This window comes from Podarcis gaigeae, assembly GCF_964106915.1.
Source record: "Podarcis gaigeae genome assembly, chromosome: 9".
NCBI lineage: Eukaryota > Metazoa > Chordata > Lepidosauria > Squamata > Lacertidae > Podarcis > Podarcis gaigeae.
This window is the reverse complement of record NC_139685.1, coordinates 50,500,083-50,514,196: the sequence shown is the minus strand read 5'-3', so window position 1 is coordinate 50,514,196 and position 14,114 is coordinate 50,500,083. Positions and strand designations below refer to the sequence as shown.

At 42.9% G+C, this 14,114-nt stretch overlaps 1 protein-coding gene and 1 long non-coding RNA gene across 4 annotated transcripts in view; one reads left to right on the top strand and one right to left on the bottom strand.

Annotated features, from left to right (window-relative positions):
• LOC310852477 (uncharacterized protein) overlaps positions 1 to 14,114 on the top strand; it is a 131,560-nt gene that overhangs the window by 35,718 nt on the left and 81,728 nt on the right. The gene's annotated exons all lie outside the window — the stretch shown is intronic.
• The window catches only part of LOC310852549, a 99,247-nt gene that overhangs the window by 66,820 nt on the left and 18,313 nt on the right, over positions 1 to 14,114 (bottom strand). The gene's annotated exons all lie outside the window — the stretch shown is intronic.

The window sequence follows — 14,114 nt, the reverse complement described above, 5'->3', positions numbered from 1 at the left end:
GGTCTGAGGGACAGTGGACCAGCCCCCTGCTGAAAAAGTTTGCTGACCCCTGGCCTAATCTCTTTGTGCATGTCTTGCCTGAGTATGACATGTATGTGCTAAATTTACAATGTCCAGTGAGTAGAATAAAGCGAGTCTGATTCAAATTAGTCTAGATTGGTTCTGGGTCTCTTTCTACCAGCCATGCAGGAAATCAGGTTTCTGTTTCTGCCACTTGCTCAGCCCAGCAACTGGAGCTGAGGTCAATCTAGGGCCGCTTTTGTGTGGGAGGAGTGGAAGAAGGGATCTCTCTGGCACGGCTTGTTAATCTCCTATTTGGATGCTGAAAGGGCTGTTGATTCCAATGTCATGTTGTCCTCCACAGAGGAACGCAAGTGAAAAATGTTAGGTCGGAATGAAAATATTCCAACTGGATTTTTGCAAGGAAGATTCGTGATCAGCAGGACTCTGAAATCCCTGCTCGCGGATTCTTCCTCAATGACATAATTCACGGGTGCCCATGAAGCCTGCCAAGCCCAGAAATCTGTCAGCAACACCCAGACTCTGCCATTGGCCCCTGTACTCACCATCATGGCTCATCTCTTCAAACAGCTGTTTCCTTTCTACTCTGGTATTTTTGGAAACTTGCTTCTTGTCCCTCTCCCTCCCCAGCACGATGTAAAAGTTGAAAACTTAGTAAATAAAACGTACATCCTACTGGGAAGTCAAATCCCATCGCAGACGGACAGATTTGCTTAACCCATAAAATCGTTCTTGAAAAACTATTATTTTGGCTGGTTCTAAAATGTAGCAAAGTTTGGCTTTTCTTGGCCTTACCCAGCCTGCTTGCTTAGGGGGTATTCACTCTCCCCTCAGCACGCATATGCAGTTCCCATTACCATTAAGAGGGATTTAAATTTACACACAGACATCTAAAAGAGACTTGACCACTTATTTTTAATGTCCCAATGCCAACTAAAGCAAAGACCTCTTGCTTTCTCTCAAATCTTTGCACTACTAATTGAGAACAATGCTTATGCAAGACTTCCTTGGGGAGCTTGGGGCCTGTGGTTATACCTAGGCTGAAATTCAAATAAGAATCACAGCTGCTTAGAGAGGAGTTTTGGATGTCTTCAGTTGAGCTACAGGGAACTGCTTCTGGAAAATTCCAGCCCCCTTGAAGCTTATATGATGGGCTTGACATTTAACAGATAAACAGAGCTGAGTATTTCCTGCCCCCACCCCCAACTCATTGGTCTTTGAAGTCAAAATGATATCTCTTAAAATAATAAACAGTTGGACTCAAGAATAGACATAGTCATTCCCTGAAGACAGGATGCATTTCTTTTTTGAGAAACGTAAGCGTTTCTCCGACTTCCCAGAAAAAAAGATAAGAATATCTGTTTTCAGAGCACAAGCCAATGTAGCGAGTATTGCGTCCAATTCTGGGCACATCGTTTTAAGGAGGATATTAGCAAATTGGACAGGGTTCAGAGGACGGTAACAAAGGCAGTGGTATGGAGAACACTTCCTTTGAGGAAATGTTGAAGGAAGTGGGTATGCTTAGCCTGGAGAAGACTGAGGTGGGGACACACACACACACACACACACACACACACACACACACACACACAATTGTACTCTGCAAATACCTGAAGGGCAGTCATATAGAAGAAGACAAATATTTATTCACTGCTGCCTCAGAGGGCAGGACTAGATTGAATGGGTTTAAGTTACAGGAGGGTAGATTTTAGTGGAATGTTAAAAGACCTTTCTCAATTATGAGAGCAGTTTAACAATGCAACAATGGAAGTGACCTGCCCTACCATCGTCCCCTCCAGTTTGGCTTTCAGCTGCCAGCCCAAGCATCACTGGGAGCTGTCCAGGGTTCTGCCATGACCTTGATATCTGCCTACCCCTGAACTCTTGTCTGCTTAGTCTTTGGCCACCATGTGCTGTGAACACCCTTTGCAGTAGAACACAACATTGTGCCAGTGTAAAGGGAGGGAGGTTGAGCAAGTATAAAGGGGTGGGAAGGGGGTGGTGTGTGTGTGTGTGTGTGTGTGTGTGTGTGAACAACATGAGCAGTGGTGGCCGGCCCAAGTTGACCTAAAAGAATATCAATATCTATATCTACAGACATTAGTCAACTAAATCATTCTATCAGTGCAAAGATTACCCAAAGGAATTTTCCTCCTCCCTCTTGCCCCATGCCTACCCCAGAACAGATTTTGTGCATATACAATGGAAAGAGGGTAACTTCCATTGTACAAGCATAAGTGCAATACATAACTTCAAAATCTGGTGCAGAACCCTGCTGAGGCAAGTACCATCCTTTGTTTATCTTAATTTATTAGCCTCTATGATTCCTATATTGGAAAAGAGGGTTGGAAATATATTTAAATAAATAAAGCAAGCTGGCTTACTGCATAAAAATTAACCATATGAAATTAGGTGAATTACTGCTTCTGTTTCTGATGAAAAATACACATCTCTCTCCACCCCTAATACTGGATTTGCTATATTTAAATCCAAAGAAAATATTTGTGTATCTATATCCCATGGTACATGCACCAACCCCAATTTTTTAATGGTAAATGTGCAGGTGAAGAGGAGAATGCAAGGAATTGACAAAGAAGGAGTTTTCTTTGCCACATTGTGAGTTGTCTACTCCTTGTAGAAAAGAGGACTGAAGGAGGAGAGTGTTTTGAAAAAGGGGGGAAAGAACCCAAAGTGTCTGACTTGTTGCTGGTTGGCTATATAGTGCTCTATTTGTATTGGCAGGGAGCTCTGAGTGGCTGAAAGGTGGTCATTAACACCCTGACACAAAGTGCTGACAGGGTGATTATAAGATTAACACCCCGTGTTATATTAACAGTGTCAAAACCTCCCTCTTACCTTTCAGTAAAAAATAACAGTATGAAAGGAAACATTAAAAAGAACAGCTTTTATTTTTAAAAATGAGCATTAAAAAAAAAGTAGGGACATGTGGTAAAGAACAGGCCTCCCTGTGTGGCACACAGAACCACCTGACAGGCCTTCTCCCACTTTCTGGGAGTACCAAAGTGCTTACAGTGGTACCTCGGTTAAGAACAGCCTTGTTTACGAACTATTCAGTTTATGAACTCCGCAAAACCGGAAGTAGTGTCCTGGTTTGCAAACTTTACCTTGGTCTAAGAACAGGATCTGAACAGTGGAAGGGCACCGGCGGCAGGAGGCCTCATTAGGGAAAGTGCACCTCAGGTTAAGAACAGTTTCAGTTTAAGAACAGACTTCCGGAACTGATTAAGTTCGTAAACCGAGGTACCACTGTATAGCACTCTGATTGCCACATGGCTGAGGAGAGAGGGAGCCTTCAGTGAAGTAGAGGAAAAGAAATGGCCAGGAATGGCCAGACGCAGTTAAGCCAGGACCTTGTCTGCGGCATTTTACTTCTGGGTGTGTGGGCTCCTTTTTTTACATGATAATATGAGTGTGTTTGTGTGTGTACATGTTTCCCACTATTTCATCTTAAACTTTTATATTCATTTCCAACCTACATTCTGAAGTGGAATATGGGATTGCATGTACTAACCATGGACCCTCCAGGCAAGGAGAAGAAGATTACTTCCAAGTGACCAGTTTATTGAGCATTCCTCCTGATTGGTTTGCACACAAACTTTGCAGGGAGGTTATATGAAGTTGGCTGTTTATTGAGCATCTATTGTTTATTGGTGGAGAGGTTTTACAATGCTGCATCAGGCAATTGTTATCCCACATTTTCCAGTGCATTTCCCTATTACTTTTCTTACTGCAAAAGTCTGATTTTGGAGGGGGGAGAGCAGGTTTGTTGTGCAACCTGAATTTGGCAGTAGTCAGCTGAATCCTACCTGAAAATAGTGAGTCTGATATTACCCGCAAGAATTTATATTATATTACAGTGGTACCTCGGGTTAAGTACTTAATTCGTTCCAGAGGTCTGTTCTTAACCTGAAACTGTTCTTAACCTGAAGCACCACTTTAGCTAATGGGGCCTCCTGCTGCCGCTGCGCCGCTGCTGCATGATTTCTGTTCTCATCCTGAAGCAAAGTTCTTAACCCGAGGTAATATTTCTGGATTAGCAGAGTTTGTAACCTGAAGCGTATGTAACCTGAAGCATATGTAACCCGAGGTACCACAGTATATGTGAGACAAGACTTACCCCATTGTCTCTCACCACAACTATTTACCTCAGTTTGTCATATGTTCTTTTTGCAGTAGTTAGTTCAGGTATAGAGATCTGCCCTAAATCTTCCACTGTGAAGACAGATGGAAATAATTCATTCCCTGCAATCTCCTTATCCTCCAATGCATCCCTTTGACTTACTTGTCATCCAAGATTCCAACTGCCCCTGTTGCCAGTATCCTACTACTAATTTACCGTATTTACAGATATATTTGTGTGTGTGCGCTGGTCTTTAAGTTTTTTGCAATGTGCTCCTCAAATTCTTTTTCACCATCCCACATTGTCTGCTTTTAATTATTTTGGCCAAGTTGGTGTTCCTTTTTGTTCTCCTCATTAGACAAGGCCTTCAATTTTTTTATGGAACTCTTCATGCCTCTAATCTCTTCTTTGACTCTGCTTGTTAACCAAACCAGCATCATCTTGGCCCTTAGGATACATTTCCTGATCTCCAGCTGAACTTCTATTCTAAAATTGTGTTTCTAAACAACTCTGAAGCATTTTGGAGTGATTTGACCCTCTTCACTCATCAACTTCCTTTTTGACATTTTTGGGAAAGTTTACTCTCCCCAACCTACTTGTTTTTGCTTCTCCACACGCCCGCTTCTATAGTATCAAAGGAATAACAGACACCTTTTTCAACCATGGGTTTAATGTTTGGATTCTGCCTTTGGGCAGAGGATTTGGACTAGCAACTTTTGGGTCCTTTCCATATCTATGATTCTGTTATTTCCTCTTGTTTTTCAAAACAGCCTATTAAATGTTTCTTTAGAAAGTCTGGAAAACACGCCACAGCTTGAGGGCTAATTTGCACATCCCTTTCCTCAAGCAACTCTTTGCAAATGATGGCACAGGGTGCTATGATTGCTCTTAAGTCCACCAGCAGCAATTGCTCAAAAATATCCAGTTCCTGTAAAAACAGCTATAGGTTAAAAACCTTCAGAGCAATGAAAAGAGTCATTTTAGGCCTGTGGTTTTTGGCATTGAACTGCTGTGAATGTATAAGCCGTATAAATGTTAGCTTTCTAAATAAACATAACCTCTGGTTTCATGGAAGCAGAAAATAAAGTTGAAACTTGTTCTTTTCGCAAAACAATGTCTCTCAAAAGGAGAATATATCTCAACGTTATAAAAAAAAATATTCTGCCCACTCTGTATCTTCAGCTAATGATTTAGTCTTTCAGTTGTGAAAGAGTGGGTAGAGGTTTGGGCTTGTTTGTGCTTGAAACAGGTTTTTTAGATGTCCCTGACACCAAATCATGGGTAGTAAACTGGTGATGGAGAGGGTTAGGGAGGATCAACCAAAAGCAGTCAACCCTAACCCTTATAATGCTCAATGGATGGTTTTGATTTCAAGGTAGCTGATCATGAAGGAATCTTGCCGCCCCACAAGGCAACAGGCCATTCTAAAGTGTTACAAAGCATTGCTTTCATTTTACTGGAAGTGGGACTGCGAGTGGCCGCTGAGACCATATTACACTGGCCCTGAAAGATCTACATTGGCTTCCAGTATGTTTCCGAGCACAATTCAAAGTGCTGGTGCTGACCTTTAAAGCCCTAAATGGCCTTGGCTTCCATCGTTCAGCCAGGACACAGTGACGGAACTTCACCAGGGGTGGAGAACAGGTGGGGGCAGGGCTGGTGCATGTTCTGGGGGCATGGCGCCCAGCGGGGCGGGGGGCAGCCACTATGGCACCCCACTGGGATCGCGCTGCCAGGGGCAGTATGCTCCCCTCGCACTCCTCTTCCTCTGCCAGTGCCTGGACACCAAAGTGAGGTTACAGGGAACCAAGCAGAGGGCCTTCTCGGTAGTGGCACCCACCCTGTGGAACGCCCTCCCAGCAGATGTCAAAGAAATAAACAACTATCTGACATTTAGAAGACATCTGAAGGCAGCCCTGTTTAGGGAAGTTTTTAATTTTGAAGTTTTATTATGTGTTTAGTCCTCTGTTGGGAGCCACCCAGAGTGGCTGGGGAAACTCGCACAGATGGGCGGGGTATAAATAATAAAATTATATTATTATACCTAAATGTCCAGGTAGAAAAACTGTTTCACATGTAACAATTCTCTGTCTCAGGCTTTGCTATTTTATGTATTTATTTATAAATAATTGTGATATTGCATTTCATTTAAAATATTTACAAGGTAGGTCACTAAGAAAACAAATGTGGTGGTGGTGGTGATGGTTAATTTTTTAATAATAATAAGTAAAATAATAAAATTTTATTTATATCCTGCCCTCCCCAGCCGAAGCCAGGCTCAGAGTTGTACCGCACTTTTCACTTCCATAAAGAAGTTGCTTAAAGTGGCTCCCACTTTTAAAATACAAATGAATAATAAACAAAAAAAAAGCAGTACCACAATCAATACATTAATCAGCAATTGAAGCTTGTTTATAATTACCATCAGAACACAAATAAAGGGGAAGATAATTTAACCTCTAAGGGCAGGGAGTGTCATATATGGGAAGCCACCACAGAAAAAGCTTCCTTACATGTTTCTATCACCATCCAAAATACGCTCATAAAGCCCACCATTTGTGAAGATCAAAATAATGCTTATTTTGTCATGGCAGTTTACCACCCCCACCCCCCACCCAAGTAAACAATTGCAAAATTGTCATTATTCAAGGGATTCCATTGTCATTTGGGGGCAGAGGTATGAAATCTGAATCAGGGTCACTTGCACTTCATTAGATACATGTATAAACCAAGAGCATTCTTTGATAAACAGATACTACTGAGATCCATGTGGAAAAGTCCTCCAATATGCATCCATATCAGACCTGCATTTTATTATATCCAGTGCTATTTTTCTAGAAAAAGAGGTGCCGGAACTCACCACTAACGCCTGTGTTGTTCTCTTATAATGCCAATGGTGCCTACCTGAGAGGTACTGAGTTCTGGAAAAATCCCTGATTATCTCTCATGTTTTTAAGTCTTCTATGTTATACTTTTAGCATGTATGATGCAGCCACATGTAAAGAACAGAAAACTTTGTGAATTGTCCTAAAATGAAGAAAAGGAATAAACCTCTAGGGTAGTTACCCACATTCCATTTCCATCAAGATCTAGCACTTCTGCCATCATGTATCATAGCAGAAGCATGACAGTTAGCAAGCAAGATACTATATTTTGACTTAGGCATCCTCTACTTGGCTATGGCCAGCACAGCATACACATGAATGTGGATATGTCTTTGATGATGGGCACTAACAGACTGAAAGGCTTCAAGGTATGTTGATCCCAGTTATTTATTAAATGACAACACTCTTCATTCTCCAATTGTTTTACTTTACTTTTGTCAGATGAGTGTACTTCTGACCAACCTTAGTTCTACCAGAAAACACCCTCTCCGGTGCAACTGCCAACAGAGAAGAGGGGGTGGGAAATCTTACTCTTTCATTTTTCTTCCTTTGCAAGGCCAAACATGCTGTCTTTGGAAAGGTTTCAATCCTGCTTTAATTCGTTTTTTTAAAAAAGTGAAACAAAAATCACCATTTACATCGTTGACAGCTGGCAGGTTTTATGTGTTCTTACTATTCCTGCCAAGTATTTTTTTTTAGGTTTTCATTCAGCTCTGTCACGGATCCTTGGAGCACTGGAAGTGTCAGAGTCTGATCACACTGCAATGACATACAGTACCTTCAGGCATGAAGGTATTATGCTAATAGATTGGTGTAAAGGAAGTCTCCTTTTTACTTCAAAAATGGTATTTTAAAAATAGTACAAATAAAACAAGAGAAATATACCAGGAGGATGAGGGGTTCCATTTCTACCCTTCACCCATCAAGTGCCAGAATATTTTGGTTAATCATGTAATTATGTCCTAGCATGCTTAAGAAAAGACATAAAAAGGTTAAATGATCTAGTGCTTCCCTTAGGTGTCTGTAGTCTCTTAAATAATTGTCAAGTAGTATTAAGAGGAAGGATTTGCTTGTGGTTAAGGCGGCATTCTTGCATTTAGGAAATCAAGCTTCAGTCACTGTTTCTGCCCTAGACTTACACTTAAGACTCTGGGCAAATATTTGATCTCTCTTTATTTTAAAGAGTTTGCCTCTTTAAAAATGAATATAACATGAATCTGTTTATTACATGCATTCAGGGAAATGGTTTGGTGTTGAAAAGATAGGTCTTCAGTACAGGAAATGGGGCAAGACCCAAGCATCTGCAGTTTGCCAATGTATTTGCAATTGCACGCATGGCACTTGGCATTTCATGATGGCATTGATGAGTACACTGTCACAATTCTCTAGAGTGTATTTAGAATGTAACTAGAGTTCTAACTCTAACTAGAGTGTAGTTAGAAGCTGCCCTCTAACTTTCTGGGGACCTGCACTTTGTCATGGCTTGTCATGGACTGGTTGGATGTAGAGGAATGGTGGAGGGAACCACCAAGGTAAGAAGGCTCAGAGCCAGGGGATTGGTGGTGGGATGGTGATGAGTGGTCAGAGGGAGAAGAGAATGAAGACTGGGCAGAAGAGGTGTTGGAAGCTGAAGAGGCAACAGGGCTTCCTGAGCTGGGAGAGCCTGTGGCAGAGAGAAGTCCAGAATCAGAAGCTGAAGCTGATGCTGAAGCAGGAGAAGCAGCGAGGAGTCAGGCTGGTGAAGAGTCACAGGTGTCTCCACCTCCTGCTGCAACAAGCTCCCCTCCTTGCCTTGTTTCCCAGAACCAGAAGAGGTATGAAAAGAGGAGAGGAGAGGTTGGCTGCATGTAGGCTCAGTCTCCAATTGCTTGGGAAAAGACCTGGAGAGGAGACCTAGACCGTTATGGCAAGGCAGGGACTTTCAGTCTCAGAAACCAGAGATGAGCTGCTGTACTTATTAGACCTGACACTCAGCCAAGTAAAGATCATGTTTTGCCACTAAAGAGTTAACACCAACTTTGAATGGTGTGATTTACTGCTGGCTCACTCTTTGACACGTCTTCAACATGGAACTGTGCAGAGGATTCAGGTGTCTTGCTGCTGTATGGCTCTGTATCCAAGCCACACCAATGTGGAAAGCTAGAGCATACAGTTGGGTAGAGAGCAGATACTTATAGTCAGGGCCAGCCAAAGACATTTTGGTTCCTGAGGCAAAGGAGAAGATCGTACGTTCTCCTGCTATTCCATGAGTAGTTTGGCAGCTGAGTCTTACTTCAACACTGGCAATGGGATAGCATCCTTAAGTGGACCTGAGGGCAGCAGGCTAGTTTAGGGAGCATATGACGGGCTGTGGCACATAAACCACTGGCTTCCAACAGACAGAAATGGCTGGAGGAATAGCTGGAGGGGCTTCTGCTGCTCTCCATCATGTGCTGCCCCTGTCATTTGTTCCCAAGGCAGTTGCCTCTCTCTGCTTATTGGTAGGGCTAGCCCTACTTACAGTCAAATAAAAGAAGAAATTCTACCTTGCAACAACATGGAACTTCATTCAAATGAAATCTAAGCCAAAGGGCAGAATATTAAAATCCTAGTGTTAAATCCATAATAAAGCATGATCAACAAAAGGAACAGTAAATGGATCAGCACAGAAAAGCCTGAGGTGAACTATTTCCCAAAGGCCACCTTAAAAGGGCAACTTTTTCATTTATTTCTGAAAAATAAAAGGGACGCACACTCATAGCTGTCAACTTTTCCCTTTTCTTGTGAGGAATCCTATTCGGAATAAGAGAATTTCCCTTAAAAAAAGAGAAATGTTGACAGCTATGCGCATACTGACTTCTCTCAGAACAACTGTGAAAGAGACCTCACATCTACAGATAATCTACCAGTGTCATACTTTCCCCAAAATCATCCTCACAACAACCCTCTGAGGCAGATTAGGCTGAGGCACTAGGTAACCTCACTAAGGTTACCTAGTGAGCCACGTGGTTGAGTGTGGGTATTTGAATCCTGGTCTCCCAGGTCCTGGTCCAGCACTCTAACCACTGCATGCTTCCAACAGGGTACTCTGTCCTGATCTCAAGAAACAGGGTTAACTCATTTCAGGAGATCTGCTCTTAAGGTAAAGGTAAAGGTACCTCTGCCCCTACAGGCCAGTTGTGTCCGACTCGGGGGTTGTGCGCCCATCTCACTTAAGAGGCCGGGGGGCCAGCGCTGTCCGGAGGCACTTCTGGGTCACGTGGCCAGCATGACGAAGCTGCTCTGGCGAGCCAGCACCAGTGCAGCACACGGAAACGCCGTTTACCTTCCCGCTATAAAGCTTTCGAACTGCTAGGTGGGCAGGAGCTGGGACCAAAAGACGGGAGCTCACCCCGCCGTGGGGGTTCGATCCGCCGACCATGTGATTGGCAAGCCCTAGGCGCTGAGGTTTTAGCCACAGCGCCACCCGTGTCCCTCCCTGTGATGAAGTTTCCCAACCAATACATGTGCTCCAAAATGCCTATATTAGTGAATGTAACACTTGACTACATAACATTACGGAAAAGTTCCTGCAAAAAAGAAAAGAAAAGCATCTTGGGCAAGGGCTGCATACGAAACCGCATGCGTTAGGACAGGGGTCAGCAAGGCTTACCAGGCATGAGCCAGATCACTCCCATGGAGATCCTCCATGGGCCAGATCAGCGCAGTGTGATGCCGGAAATCGTGTCTGCGCATGTCTGCTGCGCTGGAAATCGCTTCTGCGCATGCCCAGATACTGAAAATCGCACCTGCACAGAAGTGATTTCTGGCATCTGGGCATTTGCAGAAGTGATTTCCGGAGCTGTGGAAGAGAGTCCCTGCACTGTGCTGTGCCGGTTTAGCACAGAGCGCAGGGACTTGCCTAGCAGGCGGCTCAGTTCGGGGGTGGCTCATGGGCTGGTTAAACAGCCTCCGTGGGCTGCTTCCGGCCCATGGGTCGCAGGTTGGGGACCCCTGCGTTAGGAGAATGAGACCTCAAAGGCATGCAAATCGTCATGCAGACCTTTAAGATAAAATTATGCAAACTGATGGGGAAACGGGGCAAAGTGAATCACGAGACGGTAAAACTTGCAGATTTGTCCACCCCTAGGCAAGAGCAGGTCTGCTGGAGGGAAGGACTTTCCCAGACAGCATATCTGCTGCAGCTGTTTGTCTGCTTCACATGGCAGACTAGAGTGATTACTAACCAGATTACCAACCAGTTGTTAATTGTCTGCCTATTTGAGGTGTGAGCAGCACACCTCCAAATAGCCATGGCAGAACATCCCAGGAATAAATGAAATAGAAAGACACAGAAGGGTAGCTTATGCCTCATTTTTTTCTGGTATAGGTGTGCACGCGCACACAGCCCCCAGTGTGATACAAGCACACTTCATGGCTCTCTGCACAGTTTTTCCTTTCTCTTTCCATTATAGGCCCTCGAGGTCTGTGCGAACTGCTAGTCAAGCCACAATTCCTTAAAAGGACCTGAGCAATTGACTGTATTAATGAAACAATTAAATTGTGCTCCTTCTATCGTGTCACAATCTAATCCAGGCTCTGCTCTGCTTCGCAAAGGATGATACAGAAAATTCTGGGAACTGCATGAAGTCTAATCGCTTTGGGCACTTCTCCCCCCCCCCCCCATGAACGCAATAGTAAAAAAGAAAAAGGAAAGAAAGAATTGGGCCCCATTCCCCAGCCCAATGAATCAAAAGAAATTAAATCAGCAGACAAATGCTTAAACCCCCTAAGGGTTTTCAGCCTCTTTCAGTTTTTGCAGTTGTTTATACTAGAATGCTCCCCCCCTTTATAAAAAGAAAAAGAAAACCCTGTGATACAACTCCAATCCATAAGAACAGTATTTCTATAATTTCCAGAGGCAATTGGGAAAGTTACAGCAGATTTTAGAGCTGAAGGCTCAGTTCATTCAGGAACAATGCCAGATCATTATTCTTGGCTTTCTAAAGTTTGAAAATAGCTTAGGGGCATGAGATGTTATGCACTGCTTGCAATATATTGCAAAGAAATACCTATCTTGTCAATCAAATGATGTTTGTGTAGCTCAACTGAGTTTTGTTTTTGTTAGCTGCTCTTTAAAAAAGCAGAGTTTGAAGATCGGCTGCCCCTTATCATCAGCAATGAGACTAACTCCGGGTTGCAACACACAGACCACAAGGATGACACATCTTGGCACTGATGCACAGAGGCCCATAGGCATAGTCTTCTCTTACCAAATGCAATCATCATGGCATGTGTGTCTCCTGGAGCTATTTAGCTTATTAAGCCAACAACTACTTAAAATGGCAGGTTGCTCTTGGAAAAAATCAACTTGCTGATTTCTGTCTGTACAAGATCCCATTTGATGCACATAAATTCTGAGAAAATCTATGCCTAGAGCAACAATCCATCTCTGGGAGACTAGAAGAAGTGTTCTGAAGCATTCCTTGGAAATCATCTTTATTCACAATCGGCAAATGCAACAGGTACAAATCATTTGGGATCTGCTAAGGTGTGAGGGCAAGGATGTTGACTGATGGTGACCAATCCTTGACAGCAGTTGGCAACAGCACTGCTATTTCTGCATTAGTATTCTCCAAAGAAGTCAGAAATGGGACACGTGGCACTTGGCACTTATATGGAGTGCTTCTCTGCCATCCATAGGAGCCAACTCCTATGGCTTCAAAAAAGCTCAACAACTTTTGTGTCTGGACTTTCAGTTATTGAAATATGGCAGGCAACCCTAGGCAACGTAGGATGAAAATCCTCACTGTATGACCCCAATGCACTCTTAGATGACTGTCCAATTCAGATGTTTGCAGTCACAATAGATTCCAGGATGCAGGAACCTCTTATCCTGATGAACAACTTCCCTGGGAGTCAGGCTGGCCAGAAGAAAAAGGCCTTGGGCAGCTGCTTAAAATAAGTGACTAGCTTATCTTGAGCCAAGCCCCAGTAGAGAAGGCCAACTAGAAAGTTCACAAGGTACCAACTACTTAGCTAGAAAGATCCACTGTGCATAGCCTGCTTCCATGCACTGATAATGTCAACTTTCCTGTACCAGATTCCTTCACTTCACAAGGCAAGCACCTAATCCTTTAAAGCTTCTGACTATAGTGATAAGTGGCAAGTAATTCCATTATACTGACATGGTGAAAGCATAGGATTTGAATGTGCTTATACCTCTCCATCAGGTCAAGCCACTAAGATTAGTAAATGGGAAAGATCATTGATGCCATGACTTGTCATTCAAATGAATTGCTGGTGAACTTTAGAAGTGTCATCTGCAGGTCATGTTTGAAATTTATTATTTTTTAAAAAATGTATCACTTAGATGAACAACTTGAACCAATAAGAAGGGACCAAGACAGTGGCATTTCTTGCACATTCTCTGTCCATAAAATCTTACTCTAGTATAAATGTTTTCTTTGTTGGTTGGTTGGGTTCATTCTTCATGGGGCCCCTCCAGTCTGGTGTTTTATTGTTTGTGTATTCTTGACACAATAAAAAGTTCATTAGTTGTGGATTATTTTGCTTTAGTTATGTGTCACTAAATGCTGATGTCCAGAAGGGCTCTACCATGAGAAAAGTTGGACAAAAATAAACTAGAATTATATTTGTGTTATAAAGGTTTTGGGGATTTCAGCAGGAGATTACAGGATATGCCCTCCATGGAAATGAAGCTGTAAGATCTCATGTCTGCCCAATAGCATCATGAACACAAACAATCATAAATACACCATAAAAAGAATGACTATGAATGTCTGATCTTTCTGGCAACAACCAGTGGAAAGGACCACCACCTTTTTCATTGTACATAATGCATATTTGGGAGATGAAAGAATAGGCAGAAAGAGAATGCAAAAACGGATCTGGAAGCTAGGAACTGTACTCAGAGTAACACAAATTAACTCTTCACCGCAAACTAAGAAGGAAACACATCTTTCAGTTACTTCTCATAGTTATGGTCATGGATTTCACACCTAGAATGCAATGGGGGCTGAGACTGTGGAGGTGTTGGGAGGCAATATTTCTGAAATGTAGGTAGCAGGTGTTGCCTTTGTCATCAT